At 44.4% G+C, this 20670-nt stretch overlaps 16 non-coding genes across 16 annotated transcripts; all 16 read right to left on the bottom strand.

Annotated features, from left to right (window-relative positions):
• Positions 1-585: 585 nt before the first annotated feature.
• LOC141176522 (U2 spliceosomal RNA) lies at positions 586-776 on the bottom strand. The gene has a single exon (XR_012253201.1). It is a non-coding gene; the product is annotated as a U2 spliceosomal RNA (small nuclear RNA).
• Positions 777-1891: 1115 nt separating this feature from the next.
• On the bottom strand, positions 1892-2082 carry LOC141176521 (U2 spliceosomal RNA). The gene has a single exon (XR_012253200.1). It is a non-coding gene; the product is annotated as a U2 spliceosomal RNA (small nuclear RNA).
• Positions 2083-3197: 1115 nt separating this feature from the next.
• Positions 3198-3388, bottom strand: LOC141176519 (U2 spliceosomal RNA). Its single transcript, XR_012253199.1, has one exon. It is a non-coding gene; the product is annotated as a U2 spliceosomal RNA (small nuclear RNA).
• Positions 3389-4503: 1115 nt separating this feature from the next.
• On the bottom strand, positions 4504-4694 carry LOC141177529 (U2 spliceosomal RNA). The gene has a single exon (XR_012254115.1). It is a non-coding gene; the product is annotated as a U2 spliceosomal RNA (small nuclear RNA).
• Positions 4695-5809: 1115 nt separating this feature from the next.
• On the bottom strand, positions 5810-6000 carry LOC141176518 (U2 spliceosomal RNA). The gene has a single exon (XR_012253198.1). It is a non-coding gene; the product is annotated as a U2 spliceosomal RNA (small nuclear RNA).
• Positions 6001-7115: 1115 nt separating this feature from the next.
• LOC141177528 (U2 spliceosomal RNA) lies at positions 7116-7306 on the bottom strand. Its single transcript, XR_012254114.1, has one exon. It is a non-coding gene; the product is annotated as a U2 spliceosomal RNA (small nuclear RNA).
• A 1115-nt stretch (positions 7307-8421) lies between these two features.
• Positions 8422-8612, bottom strand: LOC141176517 (U2 spliceosomal RNA). The gene has a single exon (XR_012253197.1). It is a non-coding gene; the product is annotated as a U2 spliceosomal RNA (small nuclear RNA).
• A 1115-nt stretch (positions 8613-9727) lies between these two features.
• On the bottom strand, positions 9728-9918 carry LOC141176515 (U2 spliceosomal RNA). The gene has a single exon (XR_012253195.1). It is a non-coding gene; the product is annotated as a U2 spliceosomal RNA (small nuclear RNA).
• A 1115-nt stretch (positions 9919-11033) lies between these two features.
• LOC141176514 (U2 spliceosomal RNA) lies at positions 11034-11224 on the bottom strand. Its single transcript, XR_012253194.1, has one exon. It is a non-coding gene; the product is annotated as a U2 spliceosomal RNA (small nuclear RNA).
• Positions 11225-12339: 1115 nt separating this feature from the next.
• LOC141176513 (U2 spliceosomal RNA) lies at positions 12340-12530 on the bottom strand. Its single transcript, XR_012253193.1, has one exon. It is a non-coding gene; the product is annotated as a U2 spliceosomal RNA (small nuclear RNA).
• A 1120-nt stretch (positions 12531-13650) lies between these two features.
• LOC141176512 (U2 spliceosomal RNA) lies at positions 13651-13841 on the bottom strand. Its single transcript, XR_012253192.1, has one exon. It is a non-coding gene; the product is annotated as a U2 spliceosomal RNA (small nuclear RNA).
• A 1119-nt stretch (positions 13842-14960) lies between these two features.
• Positions 14961-15151, bottom strand: LOC141176511 (U2 spliceosomal RNA). Its single transcript, XR_012253191.1, has one exon. It is a non-coding gene; the product is annotated as a U2 spliceosomal RNA (small nuclear RNA).
• Positions 15152-16266: 1115 nt separating this feature from the next.
• On the bottom strand, positions 16267-16457 carry LOC141177521 (U2 spliceosomal RNA). Its single transcript, XR_012254108.1, has one exon. It is a non-coding gene; the product is annotated as a U2 spliceosomal RNA (small nuclear RNA).
• Positions 16458-17576: 1119 nt separating this feature from the next.
• Positions 17577-17767, bottom strand: LOC141176510 (U2 spliceosomal RNA). The gene has a single exon (XR_012253190.1). It is a non-coding gene; the product is annotated as a U2 spliceosomal RNA (small nuclear RNA).
• A 1115-nt stretch (positions 17768-18882) lies between these two features.
• On the bottom strand, positions 18883-19073 carry LOC141177520 (U2 spliceosomal RNA). The gene has a single exon (XR_012254107.1). It is a non-coding gene; the product is annotated as a U2 spliceosomal RNA (small nuclear RNA).
• Positions 19074-20188: 1115 nt separating this feature from the next.
• On the bottom strand, positions 20189-20379 carry LOC141177818 (U2 spliceosomal RNA). The gene has a single exon (XR_012254363.1). It is a non-coding gene; the product is annotated as a U2 spliceosomal RNA (small nuclear RNA).
• Positions 20380-20670: the final 291 nt, after the last annotated feature.

The following is a 20670-nucleotide window of genomic DNA, read 5'->3' as shown; positions in this document are numbered from 1 at the left end:
ACAGACTAATCAACCAAACTTTTTGGGTTGGGTTCTCTTTTATAGTCTGCAGGCATTAAATGAAAGAAGTCAGTGTTCCAGCAGAAGGAGACAACGTTTCAGAAAAGGCATTGTAGCAAACCAAAAAAGAAATTTTAAGCGCAGCAGAGTAACCAGCGCACATACCTGTTAGCTCAGGTGAGTTTAAAAGGCTGCAGTTGATAACAAGGGCATTTGCTAAATAGATGGTGTGTGTGCAACAATATACTGAAAGGTCAATTATATTGTGCAGCTTATCTCACCACCTGTAGTTATTTAGGTGAAAGCTCCAAAATGCTTGCCTAATATGTCTGTTTATCCAAAAGGAAGTAAAAAGGGAGAGCTAGAAAGATAGCATTGCATCACATTACATGGCAATGCAATGCACAGTTGCTGAAGTTGAACCAAAATGAGCTTGTAATCTGGCTTCTGCAACTTTGAACATGAAAAATCCAATGAGGAGAAGAAAAGCAAAGCCAAAGAGTCCATCCCAAAATCCGACAAACAAGCAAAATGAACAAAAAACATTGAATTCAATTCTTTCTGATTTTAGAAACTGCATTAAAGAAGGGGTGCACCGGTCCTGGAGATACTGCAATACCAGGTCAATGCGTGGAGTGGACAGAGCAAGCTCTTTTTCCATCTCCCTGTTCTAAAAATCCATTTAATATATGGTCCCCAGATAGGGGACGTATCAGATATTAAACTGATAAGAACAGATACTACACTTGATCTTAGCCAAAAGGCCGAGAAGCGATAACCAGAATTGGTTTCAAACTACGGAGCCACCCAAGGATCCTGAAAAGTCCATTTGTGGAGATGAGCTCCTGGACTCCCGTTAAGAAGACATGTTGTCAACCTCTAGATCCCTTACATGCCTGCACTTTTCGGCTTGCTGCTGCTGCAATCCACGCGTTTTAGATCTGCATAACTCCACCTCTTTAAACACAGCACCTTCACCCCCTGCTGTTCCCACCCGCCTCAACACCGTTGGAAGGGAGGAGAACCAATTAAGGCGGGGGGTGGGGTGGAACGAGCAGCTGTCTACCCTTAGCAGGAGGGCTCCTGATTACATACCTCTCCTGCTGCTGCTGCTGCTGGCTGTCCAGCAGCAGACTGAAGGTGGCTGCTGCTGTGCACAGGTATATAAAGGCTCAGAGCCTATTATGACACGCGCAGCCAGCGTTCCATTGCCACATTCCATCTACTGCAGGCAGGATACCTGGCTGGCTGAATGTCGCTGAGAAGCTCACAGAGACCGCCATAAGCAACAGTTTAACAGAATGCCACAGACTAATCAACCAAACTTTTTGGGTTGGGTTCTCTTTTATAGTCTGCAGGCATTAAATGAAAGAAGTCAGTGTTCCAGCAGAAGGAGACAACGTTTCAGAAAAGGCATTGTAGCAAACCAAAAAAGAAATTTTAAGCGCAGCAGAGTAACCAGCGCACATACCTGTTAGCTCAGGTGAGTTTAAAAGGCTGCTGTTGATAACAAGGGCATTTGCTAAATAGATGGTGTGTGTGCAACAATATACTGAAAGGTCAATTATATTGTGCAGCTTATCTCACCACCTGTAGTTATTTAGGTGAAAGCTCCAAAATGCTTGCCTAATATGTCTGTTTATCCAAAAGGAAGTAAAAAGGGAGAGCTAGAAAGATAGCATTGCATCACATTACATGGCAATGCAATGCACAGTTGCTGAAGTTGAACCAAAATGAGCTTGTAATCTGGCTTCTGCAACTTTGAACATGAAAAATCCAATGAGGAGAAGAAAAGCAAAGCCAAAGAGTCCATCCCAAAATCCGACAAACAAGCAAAATGAACAAAAAACATTGAATTCAATTCTTTCTGATTTTAGAAACTGCATTAAAGAAGGGGTGCACCGGTCCTGGAGATACTGCAATACCAGGTCAATGCGTGGAGTGGACAGAGCAAGCTCTTTTTCCATCTCCCTGTTCTAAAAATCCATTTAATATATGGTCCCCAGATAGGGGACGTATCAGATATTAAACTGATAAGAACAGATACTACACTTGATCTTAGCCAAAAGGCCGAGAAGCGATAACCAGAATTGGTTTCAAACTACGGAGCCACCCAAGGATCCTGAAAAGTCCATTTGTGGAGATGAGCTCCTGGACTCCCGTTAAGAAGACATGTTGTCAACCTCTAGATCCCTTACATGCCTGCACTTTTCGGCTTGCTGCTGCTGCAATCCACGCGTTTTAGATCTGCATAACTCCACCTCTTTAAACACAGCACCTTCACCCCCTGCTGTTCCCACCCGCCTCAACACCGTTGGAAGGGAGGAGAACCAATTAAGGCGGGGGGTGGGGTGGAACGAGCAGCTGTCTACCCTTAGCAGGAGGGCTCCTGATTACATACCTCTCCTGCTGCTGCTGCTGCTGGCTGTCCAGCAGCAGACTGAAGGTGGCTGCTGCTGTGCACAGGTATATAAAGGCTCAGAGCCTATTACGACACGCGCAGCCAGCGTTCCATTGCCACATTCCATCTACTGCAGGCAGGATACCTGGCTGGCTGAATGTCGCTGAGAAGCTCACAGAGACCGCCATAAGCAACAGTTTAACAGAATGCCACAGACTAATCAACCAAACTTTTTGGGTTGGGTTCTCTTTTATAGTCTGCAGGCATTAAATGAAAGAAGTCAGTGTTCCAGCAGAAGGAGACAACGTTTCAGAAAAGGCATTGTAGCAAACCAAAAAAGAAATTTTAAGCGCAGCAGAGTAACCAGCGCACATACCTGTTAGCTCAGGTGAGTTTAAAAGGCTGCTGTTGATAACAAGGGCATTTGCTAAATAGATGGTGTGTGTGCAACAATATACTGAAAGGTCAATTATATTGTGCAGCTTATCTCACCACCTGTAGTTATTTAGGTGAAAGCTCCAAAATGCTTGCCTAATATGTCTGTTTATCCAAAAGGAAGTAAAAAGGGAGAGCTAGAAAGATAGCATTGCATCACATTACATGGCAATGCAATGCACAGTTGCTGAAGTTGAACCAAAATGAGCTTGTAATCTGGCTTCTGCAACTTTGAACATGAAAAATCCAATGAGGAGAAGAAAAGCAAAGCCAAAGAGTCCATCCCAAAATCCGACAAACAAGCAAAATGAACAAAAAACATTGAATTCAATTCTTTCTGATTTTAGAAACTGCATTAAAGAAGGGGTGCACCGGTCCTGGAGATACTGCAATACCAGGTCAATGCGTGGAGTGGACAGAGCAAGCTCTTTTTCCATCTCCCTGTTCTAAAAATCCATTTAATATATGGTCCCCAGATAGGGGACGTATCAGATATTAAACTGATAAGAACAGATACTACACTTGATCTTAGCCAAAAGGCCGAGAAGCGATAACCAGAATTGGTTTCAAACTACGGAGCCACCCAAGGATCCTGAAAAGTCCATTTGTGGAGATGAGCTCCTGGACTCCTGTTAAGAAGACATGTTGTCAACCTCTAGATCCCTTACATGCCTGCACTTTTCGGCTTGCTGCTGCTGCAATCCACGCGTTTTAGATCTGCATAACTCCACCTCTTTAAACACAGCACCTTCACCCCCTGCTGTTCCCACCCGCCTCAACACCGTTGGAAGGGAGGAGAACCAATTAAGGCGGGGGGTGGGGTGGAACGAGCAGCTGTCTACCCTTAGCAGGAGGGCTCCTGATTACATACCTCTCCTGCTGCTGCTGCTGCTGGCTGTCCAGCAGCAGACTGAAGGTGGCTGCTGCTGTGCACAGGTATATAAAGGCTCAGAGCCTATTATGACACGAGCAGCCAGCGTTCCATTGCCACATTCCATCTACTGCAGGCAGGATACCTGGCTGGCTGAATGTCGCTGAGAAGCTCACAGAGACCGCCATAAGCAACAGTTTAACAGAATGCCACAGACTAATCAACCAAACTTTTTGGGTTGGGTTCTCTTTTATAGTCTGCAGGCATTAAATGAAAGAAGTCAGTGTTCCAGCAGAAGGAGACAACGTTTCAGAAAAGGCATTGTAGCAAACCAAAAAAGAAATTTTAAGCGCAGCAGAGTAACCAGCGCACATACCTGTTAGCTCAGGTGAGTTTAAAAGGCTGCAGTTGATAACAAGGGCATTTGCTAAATAGATGGTGTGTGTGCAACAATATACTGAAAGGTCAATTATATTGTGCAGCTTATCTCACCACCTGTAGTTATTTAGGTGAAAGCTCCAAAATGCTTGCCTAATATGTCTGTTTATCCAAAAGGAAGTAAAAAGGGAGAGCTAGAAAGATAGCATTGCATCACATTACATGGCAATGCAATGCACAGTTGCTGAAGTTGAACCAAAATGAGCTTGTAATCTGGCTTCTGCAACTTTGAACATGAAAAATCCAATGAGGAGAAGAAAAGCAAAGCCAAAGAGTCCATCCCAAAATCCGACAAACAAGCAAAATGAACAAAAAACATTGAATTCAATTCTTTCTGATTTTAGAAACTGCATTAAAGAAGGGGTGCACCGGTCCTGGAGATACTGCAATACCAGGTCAATGCGTGGAGTGGACAGAGCAAGCTCTTTTTCCATCTCCCTGTTCTAAAAATCCATTTAATATATGGTCCCCAGATAGGGGAGGTATCAGATATTAAACTGATAAGAACAGATACTACACTTGATCTTAGCCAAAAGGCCGAGAAGCGATAACCAGAATTGGTTTCAAACTACGGAGCCACCCAAGGATCCTGAAAAGTCCATTTGTGGAGATGAGCTCCTGGACTCCCGTTAAGAAGACATGTTGTCAACCTCTAGATCCCTTACATGCCTGCACTTTTCGGCTTGCTGCTGCTGCAATCCACGCGTTTTAGATCTGCATAACTCCACCTCTTTAAACACAGCACCTTCACCCCCTGCTGTTCCCACCCGCCTCAACACCGTTGGAAGGGAGGAGAACCAATTAAGGTGGGGGGTGGGGTGGAACGAGCAGCTGTCTACCCTTAGCAGGAGGGCTCCTGATTACATACCTCTCCTGCTGCTGCTGCTGCTGGCTGTCCAGCAGCAGACTGAAGGTGGCTGCTGCTGTGCACAGGTATATAAAGGCTCAGAGCCTATTATGACACGCGCAGCCAGCGTTCCATTGCCACATTCCATCTACTGCAGGCAGGATACCTGGCTGGCTGAATGTCGCTGAGAAGCTCACAGAGACCGCCATAAGCAACAGTTTAACAGAATGCCACAGACTAATCAACCAAACTTTTTGGGTTGGGTTCTCTTTTATAGTCTGCAGGCATTAAATGAAAGAAGTCAGTGTTCCAGCAGAAGGAGACAACGTTTCAGAAAAGGCATTGTAGCAAACCAAAAAAGAAATTTTAAGCGCAGCAGAGTAACCAGCGCACATACCTGTTAGCTCAGGTGAGTTTAAAAGGCTGTTGTTGATAACAAGGGCATTTGCTAAATAGATGGTGTGTGTGCAACAATATACTGAAAGGTCAATTATATTGTGCAGCTTATCTCACCACCTGTAGTTATTTAGGTGAAAGCTCCAAAATGCTTGCCTAATATGTCTGTTTATCCAAAAGGAAGTAAAAAGGGAGAGCTAGAAAGATAGCATTGCATCACATTACATGGCAATGCAATGCACAGTTGCTGAAGTTGAACCAAAATGAGCTTGTAATCTGGCTTCTGCAACTTTGAACATGAAAAATCCAATGAGGAGAAGAAAAGCAAAGCCAAAGAGTCCATCCCAAAATCCGACAAACAAGCAAAATGAACAAAAAACATTGAATTCAATTCTTTCTGATTTTAGAAACTGCATTAAAGAAGGGGTGCACCGGTCCTGGAGATACTGCAATACCAGGTCAATGCGTGGAGTGGACAGAGCAAGCTCTTTTTCCATCTCCCTGTTCTAAAAATCCATTTAATATATGGTCCCCAGATAGGGGACGTATCAGATATTAAACTGATAAGAACAGATACTACACTTGATCTTAGCCAAAAGGCCGAGAAGCGATAACCAGAATTGGTTTCAAACTACGGAGCCACCCAAGGATCCTGAAAAGTCCATTTGTGGAGATGAGCTCCTGGACTCCTGTTAAGAAGACATGTTGTCAACCTCTAGATCCCTTACATGCCTGCACTTTTCGGCTTGCTGCTGCTGCAATCCACGCGTTTTAGATCTGCATAACTCCACCTCTTTAAACACAGCACCTTCACCCCCTGCTGTTCCCACCCGCCTCAACACCGTTGGAAGGGAGGAGAACCAATTAAGGCGGGGGGTGGGGTGGAACGAGCAGCTGTCTACCCTTAGCAGGAGGGCTCCTGATTACATACCTCTCCTGCTGCTGCTGCTGCTGGCTGTCCAGCAGCAGACTGAAGGTGGCTGCTGCTGTGCACAGGTATATAAAGGCTCAGAGCCTATTATGACACGCGCAGCCAGCGTTCCATTGCCACATTCCATCTACTGCAGGCAGGATACCTGGCTGGCTGAATGTCGCTGAGAAGCTCACAGAGACCGCCATAAGCAACAGTTTAACAGAATGCCACAGACTAATCAACCAAACTTTTTGGGTTGGGTTCTCTTTTATAGTCTGCAGGCATTAAATGAAAGAAGTCAGTGTTCCAGCAGAAGGAGACAACGTTTCAGAAAAGGCATTGTAGCAAACCAAAAAAGAAATTTTAAGCGCAGCAGAGTAACCAGCGCACATACCTGTTAGCTCAGGTGAGTTTAAAAGGCTGCAGTTGATAACAAGGGCATTTGCTAAATAGATGGTGTGTGTGCAACAATATACTGAAAGGTCAATTATATTGTGCAGCTTATCTCACCACCTGTAGTTATTTAGGTGAAAGCTCCAAAATGCTTGCCTAATATGTCTGTTTATCCAAAAGGAAGTAAAAAGGGAGAGCTAGAAAGATAGCATTGCATCACATTACATGGCAATGCAATGCACAGTTGCTGAAGTTGAACCAAAATGAGCTTGTAATCTGGCTTCTGCAACTTTGAACATGAAAAATCCAATGAGGAGAAGAAAAGCAAAGCCAAAGAGTCCATCCCAAAATCCGACAAACAAGCAAAATGAACAAAAAACATTGAATTCAATTCTTTCTGATTTTAGAAACTGCATTAAAGAAGGGGTGCACCGGTCCTGGAGATACTGCAATACCAGGTCAATGCGTGGAGTGGACAGAGCAAGCTCTTTTTCCATCTCCCTGTTCTAAAAATCCATTTAATATATGGTCCCCAGATAGGGGAGGTATCAGATATTAAACTGATAAGAACAGATACTACACTTGATCTTAGCCAAAAGGCCGAGAAGCGATAACCAGAATTGGTTTCAAACTACGGAGCCACCCAAGGATCCTGAAAAGTCCATTTGTGGAGATGAGCTCCTGGACTCCCGTTAAGAAGACATGTTGTCAACCTCTAGATCCCTTACATGCCTGCACTTTTCGGCTTGCTGCTGCTGCAATCCACGCGTTTTAGATCTGCATAACTCCACCTCTTTAAACACAGCACCTTCACCCCCTGCTGTTCCCACCCGCCTCAACACCGTTGGAAGGGAGGAGAACCAATTAAGGTGGGGGGTGGGGTGGAACGAGCAGCTGTCTACCCTTAGCAGGAGGGCTCCTGATTACATACCTCTCCTGCTGCTGCTGCTGCTGGCTGTCCAGCAGCAGACTGAAGGTGGCTGCTGCTGTGCACAGGTATATAAAGGCTCAGAGCCTATTATGACACGCGCAGCCAGCGTTCCATTGCCACATTCCATCTACTGCAGGCAGGATACCTGGCTGGCTGAATGTCGCTGAGAAGCTCACAGAGACCGCCATAAGCAACAGTTTAACAGAATGCCACAGACTAATCAACCAAACTTTTTGGGTTGGGTTCTCTTTTATAGTCTGCAGGCATTAAATGAAAGAAGTCAGTGTTCCAGCAGAAGGAGACAACGTTTCAGAAAAGGCATTGTAGCAAACCAAAAAAGAAATTTTAAGCGCAGCAGAGTAACCAGCGCACATACCTGTTAGCTCAGGTGAGTTTAAAAGGCTGTTGTTGATAACAAGGGCATTTGCTAAATAGATGGTGTGTGTGCAACAATATACTGAATGGTCAATTATATTGTGCAGCTTATCTCACCACCTGTAGTTATTTAGGTGAAAGCTCCAAAATGCTTGCCTAATATGTCTGTTTATCCAAAAGGAAGTAAAAAGGGAGAGCTAGAAAGATAGCATTGCATCACATTACATGGCAATGCAATGCACAGTTGCTGAAGTTGAACCAAAATGAGCTTGTAATCTGGCTTCTGCAACTTTGAACATGAAAAATCCAATGAGGAGAAGAAAAGCAAAGCCAAAGAGTCCATCCCAAAATCCGACAAACAAGCAAAATGAACAAAAAACATTGAATTCAATTCTTTCTGATTTTAGAAACTGCATTAAAGAAGGGGTGCACCGGTCCTGGAGATACTGCAATACCAGGTCAATGCGTGGAGTGGACAGAGCAAGCTCTTTTTCCATCTCCCTGTTCTAAAAATCCATTTAATATATGGTCCCCAGATAGGGGACGTATCAGATATTAAACTGATAAGAACAGATACTACACTTGATCTTAGCCAAAAGGCCGAGAAGCGATAACCAGAATTGGTTTCAAACTACGGAGCCACCCAAGGATCCTGAAAAGTCCATTTGTGGAGATGAGCTCCTGGACTCCCGTTAAGAAGACATGTTGTCAACCTCTAGATCCCTTACATGCCTGCACTTTTCGGCTTGCTGCTGCTGCAATCCACGCGTTTTAGATCTGCATAACTCCACCTCTTTAAACACAGCACCTTCACCCCCTACTGTTCCCACCCGCCTCAACACCGTTGGAAGGGAGGAGAACCAATTAAGGCGGGGGGTGGGGTGGAACGAGCAGCTGTCTACCCTTAGCAGGAGGGCTCCTGATTACATACCTCTCCTGCTGCTGCTGCTGCTGGCTGTCCAGCAGCAGACTGAAGGTGGCTGCTGCTGTGCACAGGTATATAAAGGCTCAGAGCCTATTATGACACGCGCAGCCAGCGTTCCATTGCCACATTCCATCTACTGCAGGCAGGATACCTGGCTGGCTGAATGTCGCTGAGAAGCTCACAGAGACCGCCATAAGCAACAGTTTAACAGAATGCCACAGACTAATCAACCAAACTTTTTGGGTTGGGTTCTCTTTTATAGTCTGCAGGCATTAAATGAAAGAAGTCAGTGTTCCAGCAGAAGGAGACAACGTTTCAGAAAAGGCATTGTAGCAAACCAAAAAAGAAATTTTAAGCGCAGCAGAGTAACCAGCGCACATACCTGTTAGCTCAGGTGAGTTTAAAAGGCTGCTGTTGATAACAAGGGCATTTGCTAAATAGATGGTGTGTGTGCAACAATATACTGAATGGTCAATTATATTGTGCAGCTTATCTCACCACCTGTAGTTATTTAGGTGAAAGCTCCAAAATGCTTGCCTAATATGTCTGTTTATCCAAAAGGAAGTAAAAAGGGAGAGCTAGAAAGATAGCATTGCATCACATTACATGGCAATGCAATGCACAGTTGCTGAAGTTGAACCAAAATGAGCTTGTAATCTGGCTTCTGCAACTTTGAACATGAAAAATCCAATGAGGAGAAGAAAAGCAAAGCCAAAGAGTCCATCCCAAAATCCGACAAACAAGCAAAATGAACAAAAAACATTGAATTCAATTCTTTCTGATTTTAGAAACTGCATTAAAGAAGGGGTGCACCGGTCCTGGAGATACTGCAATACCAGGTCAATGCGTGGAGTGGACAGAGCAAGCTCTTTTTCCATCTCCCTGTTCTAAAAATCCATTTAATATATGGTCCCCAGATAGGGGACGTATCAGATATTAAACTGATAAGAACAGATACTACACTTGATCTTAGCCAAAAGGCCGAGAAGCGATAACCAGAATTGGTTTCAAACTACGGAGCCACCCAAGGATCCTGAAAAGTCCATTTGTGGAGATGAGCTCCTGGACTCCCGTTAAGAAGACATGTTGTCAACCTCTAGATCCCTTACATGCCTGCACTTTTCGGCTTGCTGCTGCTGCAATCCACGCGTTTTAGATCTGCATAACTCCACCTCTTTAAACACAGCACCTTCACCCCCTGCTGTTCCCACCCGCCTCAACACCGTTGGAAGGGAGGAGAACCAATTAAGGCGGGGGGTGGGGTGGAACGAGCAGCTGTCTACCCTTAGCAGGAGGGCTCCTGATTACATACCTCTCCTGCTGCTGCTGCTGCTGGCTGTCCAGCAGCAGACTGAAGGTGGCTGCTGCTGTGCACAGGTATATAAAGGCTCAGAGCCTATTATGACACGCGCAGCCAGCGTTCCATTGCCACATTCCATCTACTGCAGGCAGGATACCTGGCTGGCTGAATGTCGCTGAGAAGCTCACAGAGACCGCCATAAGCAACAGTTTAACAGAATGCCACAGACTAATCAACCAAACTTTTTGGGTTGGGTTCTCTTTTATAGTCTGCAGGCATTAAATGAAAGAAGTCAGTGTTCCAGCAGAAGGAGACAACGTTTCAGAAAAGGCATTGTAGCAAACCAAAAAAGAAATTTTAAGCGCAGCAGAGTAACCAGCGCACATACCTGTTAGCTCAGGTGAGTTTAAAAGGCTGCTGTTGATAACAAGGGCATTTGCTAAATAGATGGTGTGTGTGCAACAATATACTGAAAGGTCAATTATATTGTGCAGCTTATCTCACCACCTGTAGTTATTTAGGTGAAAGCTCCAAAATGCTTGCCTAATATGTCTGTTTATCCAAAAGGAAGTAAAAAGGGAGAGCTAGAAAGATAGCATTGCATCACATTACATGGCAATGCAATGCACAGTTGCTGAAGTTGAACCAAAATGAGCTTGTAATCTGGCTTCTGCAACTTTGAACATGAAAAATCCAATGAGGAGAAGAAAAGCAAAGCCAAAGAGTCCATCCCAAAATCCGACAAACAAGCAAAATGAACAAAAAACATTGAATTCAATTCTTTCTGATTTTAGAAACTGCATTAAAGAAGGGGTGCACCGGTCCTGGAGATACTGCAATACCAGGTCAATGCGTGGAGTGGACAGAGCAAGCTCTTTTTCCATCTCCCTGTTCTAAAAATCCATTTAATATATGGTCCCCAGATAGGGGACGTATCAGATATTAAACTGATAAGAACAGATACTACACTTGATCTTAGCCAAAAGGCCGAGAAGCGATAACCAGAATTGGTTTCAAACTACGGAGCCACCCAAGGATCCTGAAAAGTCCATTTGTGGAGATGAGCTCCTGGACTCCCGTTAAGAAGACATGTTGTCAACCTCTAGATCCCTTACATGCCTGCACTTTTCGGCTTGCTGCTGCTGCAATCCACGCGTTTTAGATCTGCATAACTCCACCTCTTTAAACACAGCACCTTCACCCCCTGCTGTTCCCACCCGCCTCAACACCGTTGGAAGGGAGGAGAACCAATTAAGGCGGGGGGTGGGGTGGAACGAGCAGCTGTCTACCCTTAGCAGGAGGGCTCCTGATTACATACCTCTCCTGCTGCTGCTGCTGCTGGCTGTCCAGCAGCAGACTGAAGGTGGCTGCTGCTGTGCACAGGTATATAAAGGCTCAGAGCCTATTATGACACGCGCAGCCAGCGTTCCATTGCCACATTCCATCTACTGCAGGCAGGATACCTGGCTGGCTGAATGTCGCTGAGAAGCTCACAGAGACCGCCATAAGCAACAGTTTAACAGAATGCCACAGACTAATCAACCAAACTTTTTGGGTTGGGTTCTCTTTTATAGTCTGTAGGCATTAAATGAAAGAAGTCAGTGTTCCAGCAGAAGGAGACAACGTTTCAGAAAAGGCATTGTAGCAAACCAAAAAAGAAATTTTAAGCGCAGCAGAGTAACCAGCGCACATACCTGTTAGCTCAGGTGAGTTTAAAAGGCTGCTGTTGATAACAAGGGCATTTGCTAAATAGATGGTGTGTGTGCAACAATATACTGAAAGGTCAATTATATTGTGCAGCTTATCTCACCACCTGTAGTTATTTAGGTGAAAGCTCCAAAATGCTTGCCTAATATGTCTGTTTATCCAAAAGGAAGTAAAAAGGGAGAGCTAGAAAGATAGCATTGCATCACATTACATGGCAATGCAATGCACAGTTGCTGAAGTTGAACCAAAATGAGCTTGTAATCTGGCTTCTGCAACTTTGAACATGAAAAATCCAATGAGGAGAAGAAAAGCAAAGCCAAAGAGTCCATCCCAAAATCCGACAAACAAGCAAAATGAACAAAAAACATTGAATTCAATTCTTTCTGATTTTAGAAACTGCATTAAAGAAGGGGTGCACCGGTCCTGGAGATACTGCAATACCAGGTCAATGCGTGGAGTGGACAGAGCAAGCTCTTTTTCCATCTCCCTGTTCTAAAAATCCATTTAATATATGGTCCCCAGATAGGGGACGTATCAGATATTAAACTGATAAGAACAGATACTACACTTGATCTTAGCCAAAAGGCCGAGAAGCGATAACCAGAATTGGTTTCAAACTACGGAGCCACCCAAGGATCCTGAAAAGTCCATTTGTGGAGATGAGCTCCTGGACTCCCGTTAAGAAGACATGTTGTCAACCTCTAGATCCCTTACATGCCTGCACTTTTCGGCTTGCTGCTGCTGCAATCCACGCGTTTTAGATCTGCATAACTCCACCTCTTTAAACACAGCACCTTCACCCCCTGCTGTTCCCACCCGCCTCAACACCGTTGGAAGGGAGGAGAACCAATTAAGGCGGGGGGTGGGGTTGTAACGAGCAGCTGTCTACCCTTAGCAGGAGGGCTCCTGATTACATACCTCTCCTGCTGCTGCTGCTGCTGGCTGTCCAGCAGCAGACTGAAGGTGGCTGCTGCTGTGCACAGGTATATAAAGGCTCAGAGCCTATTATGACACGCGCAGCCAGCGTTCCATTGCCACATTCCATCTACTGCAGGCAGGATACCTGGCTGGCTGAATGTCGCTGAGAAGCTCACAAAGACCGCCATAAGCAACAGTTTAACAGAATGCCACAAGTCGACTACTCAACCAAACTTTTTGGGTTGGGTTCTCTTTTATAGTCTGCAGGCATTAAATGAAAGAAGTCAGTGTTCCAGCAGAAGGAGACAACGTTTCAGAAAAGGCATTGTAGCAAACCAAAAAAGAAATTTTAAGCGCAGCAGAGTAACCAGCGCACATACCTGTTAGCTCAGGTGAGTTTAAAAGGCTGCTGTTGATAACAAGGGCATTTGCTAAATAGATGGTGTGTGTGCAACAATATACTGAAAGGTCAATTATATTGTGCAGCTTATCTCACCACCTGTAGTTATTTAGGTGAAAGCTCCAAAATGCTTGCCTAATATGTCTGTTTATCCAAAAGGAAGTAAAAAGGGAGAGCTAGAAAGATAGCATTGCATCACATTACATGGCAATGCAATGCACAGTTGCTGAAGTTGAACCAAAATGAGCTTGTAATCTGGCTTCTGCAACTTTGAACATGAAAAATCCAATGAGGAGAAGAAAAGCAAAGCCAAAGAGTCCATCCCAAAATCCGACAAACAAGCAAAATGAACAAAAAACATTGAATTCAATTCTTTCTGATTTTAGAAACTGCATTAAAGAAGGGGTGCACCGGTCCTGGAGATACTGCAATACCAGGTCAATGCGTGGAGTGGACAGAGCAAGCTCTTTTTCCATCTCCCTGTTCTAAAAATCCATTTAATATATGGTCCCCAGATAGGGGACGTATCAGATATTAAACTGATAAGAACAGATACTACACTTGATCTTAGCCAAAAGGCCGAGAAGCGATAACCAGAATTGGTTTCAAACTACGGAGCCACCCAAGGATCCTGAAAAGTCCATTTGTGGAGATGAGCTCCTGGACTCCCGTTAAGAAGACATGTTGTCAACCTCTAGATCCCTTACATGCCTGCACTTTTCGGCTTGCTGCTGCTGCAATCCACGCGTTTTAGATCTGCATAACTCCACCTCTTTAAACACAGCACCTTCACCCCCTGCTGTTCCCACCCGCCTCAACACCGTTGGAAGGGAGGAGAACCAATTAAGGCGGGGGGTGGGGTGGAACGAGCAGCTGTCTACCCTTAGCAGGAGGGCTCCTGATTACATACCTCTCCTGCTGCTGCTGCTGCTGGCTGTCCAGCAGCAGACTGAAGGTGGCTGCTGCTGTGCACAGGTATATAAAGGCTCAGAGCCTATTATGACACGCGCAGCCAGCGTTCCATTGCCACATTCCATCTACTGCAGGCAGGATACCTGGCTGGCTGAATGTCGCTGAGAAGCTCACAAAGACCGCCATAAGCAACAGTTTAACAGAATGCCACAAGTCGACTACTCAACCAAACTTTTTGGGTTGGGTTCTCTTTTATAGTCTGCAGGCATTAAATGAAAGAAGTCAGTGTTCCAGCAGAAGGAGACAACGTTTCAGAAAAGGCATTGTAGCAAACCAAAAAAGAAATTTTAAGCGCAGCAGAGTAACCAGCGCACATACCTGTTAGCTCAGGTGAGTTTAAAAGGCTGCTGTTGATAACAAGGGCATTTGCTAAATAGATGGTGTGTGTGCAACAATATACTGAAAGGTCAATTATATTGTGCAGCTTATCTCACCACCTGTAGTTATTTAGGTGAAAGCTCCAAAATGCTTGCCTAATATGTCTGTTTATCCAAAAGGAAGTAAAAAGGGAGAGCTAGAAAGATAGCATTGCATCACATTACATGGCAATGCAATGCACAGTTGCTGAAGTTGAACCAAAATGAGCTTGTAATCTGGCTTCTGCAAATTTGAACATGAAAAATCCAATGAGGAGAAGAAAAGCAAAGCCAAAGAGTCCATCCCAAAATCCGACAAACAAGCAAAATGAACAAAAAACATTGAATTCAATTCTTTCTGATTTTAGAAACTGCATTAAAGAAGGGGTGCACCGGTCCTGGAGATACTGCAATACCAGGTCAATGCGTGGAGTGGACAGAGCAAGCTCTTTTTCCATCTCCCTGTTCTAAAAATCCATTTAATATATGGTCCCCAGATAGGGGACGTATCAGATATTAAACTGATAAGAACAGATACTACACTTGATCTTAGCCAAAAGGCCGAGAAGCGATAACCAGAATTGGTTTCAAACTACGGAGCCACCCAAGGATCCTGAAAAGTCCATTTGTGGAGATGAGCTCCTGGACTCCCGTTAAGAAGACATGTTGTCAACCTCTAGATCCCTTACATGCCTGCACTTTTCGGCTTGCTGCTGCTGCAATCCACGCGTTTTAGATCTGCATAACTCCACCTCTTTAAACACAGCACCTTCACCCCCTGCTGTTCCCACCCGCCTCAACACCGTTGGAAGGGAGGAGAACCAATTAAGGCGGGGGGTGGGGTGGAATGAGCAGCTGTCTACCCTTAGCAGGAGGGCTCCTGATTACATACCTCTCCTGCTGCTGCTGCTGCTGGCTGTCCAGCAGCAGACTGAAGGTGGCTGCTGCTGTGCACAGGTATATAAAGGCTCAGAGCCTATTATGACACGCGCAGCCAGCGTTCCATTGCCACATTCCATCTACTGCAGGCAGGATACCTGGCTGGCTGAATGTCGCTGAGAAGCTCACAGAGACCGCCATAAGCAACAGTTTAACAGAATGCCACAGACTAATCAACCAAACTTTTTGGGTTGGGTTCTCTTTTATAGTCTGCAGGCATTAAATGAAAGAAGTCAGTGTTCCAGCAGAAGGAGACAACGTTTCAGAAAAGGCATTGTAGCAAACCAAAAAAGAAATTTTAAGCGCAGCAGAGTAACCAGCGCACATACCTGTTAGCTCAGGTGAGTTTAAAAGGCTGCTGTTGATAACAAGGGCATTTGCTAAATAGATGGTGTGTGTGCAACAATATACTGAAAGGTCAATTATATTGTGCAGCTTATCTCACCACCTGTAGTTATTTAGGTGAAAGCTCCAAAATGCTTGCCTAATATGTCTGTTTATCCAAAAGGAAGTAAAAAGGGAGAGCTAGAAAGATAGCATTGCATCACATTACATGGCAATGCAATGCACAGTTGCTGAAGTTGAACCAAAATGAGCTTGTAATCTGGCTTCTGCAACTTTGAACATGAAAAATCCAATGAGGAGAAGAAAAGCAAAGCCAAAGAGTCCATCCCAAAATCCGACAAACAAGCAAAATGAACAAAAAACATTGAATTCAATTCTTTCTGATTTTAGAAACTGCATTAAAGAAGGGGTGCACCGGTCCTGGAGATACTGCAATACCAGGTCAATGCGTGGAGTGGACAGAGCAAGCTCTTTTTCCATCTCCCTGTTCTAAAAATCCATTTAATATATGGTCCCCAGATAGGGGACGTATCAGATATTAAACTGATAAGAACAGATACTACACTTAATCTTAGCCAAAAGGCCGAGAAGCGATAACCAGAATTGGTTTCAAACTACGGAGCCACCCAAGGATCCTGAAAAGTCCATTTGTGGAGATGAGCTCCTGGACTCCCGTTAAGAAGACATGTTGTCAACCTCTAGATCCCTTACATGCCTGCACTTTTCGGCTTGCTGCTGCTGCAATCCACGCGTTTTAGATCTGCATAACTCCACCTCTTTAAACACAGCACCTTCACCCCCTGCTGTTCCCACCCGCCTCAACACCATTGGAAGGGAGGAGAACCAATTAAGGCGGGGGGTGGGGTGGAACGAGCAGCTGTCTACCCTTAGCAGGAGGGCTCCTGATTACATACCTCTCCTGCTGCTGCTGCTGCTGGCTGTCCAGCAGCAGACTGAAGGTGGCTGCTGCTGTGCACAGGTATATAAAGGCTCAGAGCCTATTATGACACGCGCAGCCAGCGTTCCATTGCCACATTCCATCTACTGCAGGCAGGATACCTGGCTGGCTGAATGTCGCTGAGAAGCTCACAAAGACCGCCATAAGCAACAGTTTAACAGAATGCCACAAGTCGACTACTCAACCAAACTTTTTGGGTTGGGTTCTCTTTTATAGTCTGCAGGCATTAAATGAAAGAAGTCAGTGTTCCAGCAGAAGGAGACAACGTTTCAGAAAAGGCATTGTAGCAAACCAAAAAAGAAATTTTAAGCGCAGCAGAGTAACCAGCGCACATACCTGTTAACTCAGGTGAGTTTAAAAGGCTGCTGTTGATAACAAGGGCATTTGCTAAATAGATGGTGTGTGTGCAACAATATACTGAAAGGTCAATTATATTGTGCAGCTTATCTCACCACCTGTAGTTATTTAGGTGAAAGCTCCAAAATGCTTGCCTAATATGTCTGTTTATCCAAAAGGAAGTAAAAAGGGAGAGCTAGAAAGATAGCATTGCATCACATTACATGGCAATGCAATGCACAGTTGCTGAAGTTGAACCAAAATGAGCTTGTAATCTGGCTTCTGCAAATTTGAACATGAAAAATCCAATGAGGAGAAGAAAAGCAAAGCCAAAGAGTCCATCCCAAAATCCGACAAACAAGCAAAATGAACAAAAAACATTGAATTCAATTCTTTCTGATTTTAGAAACTGCATTAAAGAAGGGGTGCACCGGTCCTGGAGATACTGCAATACCAGGTCAATGCGTGGAGTGGACAGAGCAAGCTCTTTTTCCATCTCCCTGTTCTAAAAATCCATTTAATATATGGTCCCCAGATAGGGGACGTATCAGATATTAAACTGATAAGAACAGATACTACACTTGATCTTAGCCAAAAGGCCGAGAAGCGATAACCAGAATTGGTTTCAAACTACGGAGCCACCCAAGGATCCTGAAAAGTCCATTTGTGGAGATGAGCTCCTGGACTCCCGTTAAGAAGACATGTTGTCAACCTCTAGATCCCTTACATGCCTGCACTTTTCGGCTTGCTGCTGCTGCAATCCACGCGTTTTAGATCTGCATAACTCCACCTCTTTAAACACAGCACCTTCACCCCCTGCTGTTCCCACCCGCCTCAACACCGTTGGAAGGGAGGAGAACCAATTAAGGCGGGGGGTGGGGTGGAACGAGCAGCTGTCTACCCTTAGCAGGAGGGCTCCTGATTACATACCTCTCCTGCTGCTGCTGCTGCTGGCTGTCCAGCAGCAGACTGAAGGTGGCTGCTGCTGTGCACAGGTATATAAAGGCTCAGAGCCTATTATGACACGCGCAGCCAGCGTTCCATTGCCACATTCCATCTACTGCAGGCAGGATACCTGGCTGGCTGAATGTCGCTGAGAAGCTCACAGAGACCGCCATAAGCAACAGTTTAACAGAATGCCACAGACTAATCAACCAAACTTTTTGGGTTGGGTTCTCTTTTATAGTCTGCAGGCATTAAATGAAAGAAGTCAGTGTTCCAGCAGAAGGAGACAACGTTTCAGAAAAGGCATTGTAGCAAACCAAAAAAGAAATTTTAAGCGCAGCAGAGTAACCAGCCCACATACCTGTTAGCTCAGGTGAGTTTAAAAGGCTGCTGTTGATAACAAGGGCATTTGCTAAATAGATGGTGTGTGTGCAACAATATACTGAAAGGTCAATTATATTGTGCAGCTTATCTCACCACCTGTAGTTATTTAGGTGAAAGCTCCAAAATGCTTGCCTAATATGTCTGTTTATCCAAAAGGAAGTAAAAAGGGAGAGCTAGAAAGATAGCATTGCATCACATTACATGGCAATGCAATGCACAGTTGCTGAAGTTGAACCAAAATGAGCTTGTAATCTGGCTTCTGCAACTTTGAACATGAAAAATCCAATGAGGAGAAGAAAAGCAAAGCCAAAGAGTCCATCCCAAAATCCGACAAACAAGCAAAATGAACAAAAAACATTGAATTCAATTCTTTCTGATTTTAGAAACTGCATTAAAGAAGGGGTGCACCGGTCCTGGAGATACTGCAATACCAGGTCAATGCGTGGAGTGGACAGAGCAAGCTCTTTTTCCATCTCCCTGTTCTAAAAATCCATTTAATATATGGTCCCCAGATAGGGGACGTATCAGATATTAAACTGATAAGAACAGATACTACACTTAATCTTAGCCAAAAGGCCGAGAAGCGATAACCAGAATTGGTTTCAAACTACGGAGCCACCCAAGGATCCTGAAAAGTCCATTTGTGGAGATGAGCTCCTGGACTCCCGTTAAGAAGACATGTTGTCAACCTCTAGATCCCTTACATGCCTGCACTTTTCGGCTTGCTGCTGCTGCAATCCACGCGTTTTAGATCTGCATAACTCCACCTCTTTAAACACAGCACCTTCACCCCCTGCTGTTCCCACCCGCCTCAACACCGTTGGAAGGGAGGAGAACCAATTAAGGCGGGGGGTGGGGTGGAACGAGCAGCTGTCTACCCTTAGCAGGAGGGCTCCTGATTACATACCTCTCCTGCTGCTGCTGCTGCTGGCTGTCCAGCAGCAGACTGAAGGTGGCTGCTGCTGTGCACAGGTATATAAAGGCTCAGAGCCTATTATGACACGCGCAGCCAGCGTTCCATTGCCACATTCCATCTACTGCAGGCAGGATACCTGGCTGGCTGAATGTCGCTGAGAAGCTCACAGAGACCGCCATAAGCAACAGTTTAACAGAATGCCACAGACTAATCAACCAAACTTTTTGGGTTGGGTTCTCTTTTATAGTCTGCAGGCATTAAATGAAAGAAGTCAGTGTTCCAGCAGAAGGAGACAACGTTTCAGAAAAGGCATTGTAGCAAACCAAAAAAGAAATTTTAAGCGCAGCAGAGTAACCAGCGCACATACCTGTTAGCTCAGGTGAGTTTAAAAGGCTGCTGTTGATAACAAGGGCATTTGCTAAATAGATGGTGTGTGTGCAACAATATACTGAAAGGTCAATTATATTGTGCAGCTTATCTCACCACCTGTAGTTATTTAGGTGAAAGCTCCAAAATGCTTGCCTAATATGTCTGTTTATCCAAAAGGAAGTAAAAAGGGAGAGCTAGAAAGATAGCATTGCATCACATTACATGGCAATGCAATGCACAGTTGCTGAAGTTGAACCAAAATGAGCTTGTAATCTGGCTTCTGCAACTTTGAACATGAAAAATCCAATGAGGAGAAGAAAAGCAAAGCCAAAGAGTCCATCCCAAAATCCGACAAACAAGCAAAATGAACAAAAAACATTGAATTCAATTCTTTCTGATTTTAGAAACTGCATTAAAGAAGGGGTGCACCGGTCCTGGAGATACTGCAATACCAGGTCAATGCGTGGAGTGGACAGAGCAAGCTCTTTTTCCATCTCCCTGTTCTAAAAATCCATTTAATATATGGTCCCCAGATAGGGGACGTATCAGATATTAAACTGATAAGAACAGATTTTTTTTTTTTAATTTGGCTATCCCCTGCAGAGGGATAAAACCGTTTATTAAAACTTTAACAAATTACAAGCATAATTAAACAAATACCAAACGTTAAAAGACAAATGAAATTTACAAAACAAAAAAATACAAAGATTTTAAATAATTAGGTTCCATTGGTCAACAAGCCATTTTTTGGAAATATGTACATTCTTCTTTTTGTCAATTATATAATAAGTATACATTTCACATAAACATAAACTTAAAACATCATTCACTGATAAAACATCTTGTTTAAAAATAGCAATGTTGCGCGCTTTCCAGAGAGATGACTTGGCGCAGTTCACT

Source organism: Phyllobates terribilis, unplaced genomic scaffold (assembly GCF_046119375.1).
Source record: "Phyllobates terribilis strain yellow unplaced genomic scaffold, ASM4611937v1 Scaffold_27__1_contigs__length_16484149, whole genome shotgun sequence".
Lineage (NCBI taxonomy): Eukaryota > Metazoa > Chordata > Amphibia > Anura > Dendrobatidae > Phyllobates > Phyllobates terribilis.
This window is presented reverse-complemented; position numbering and strand designations above follow the sequence as displayed.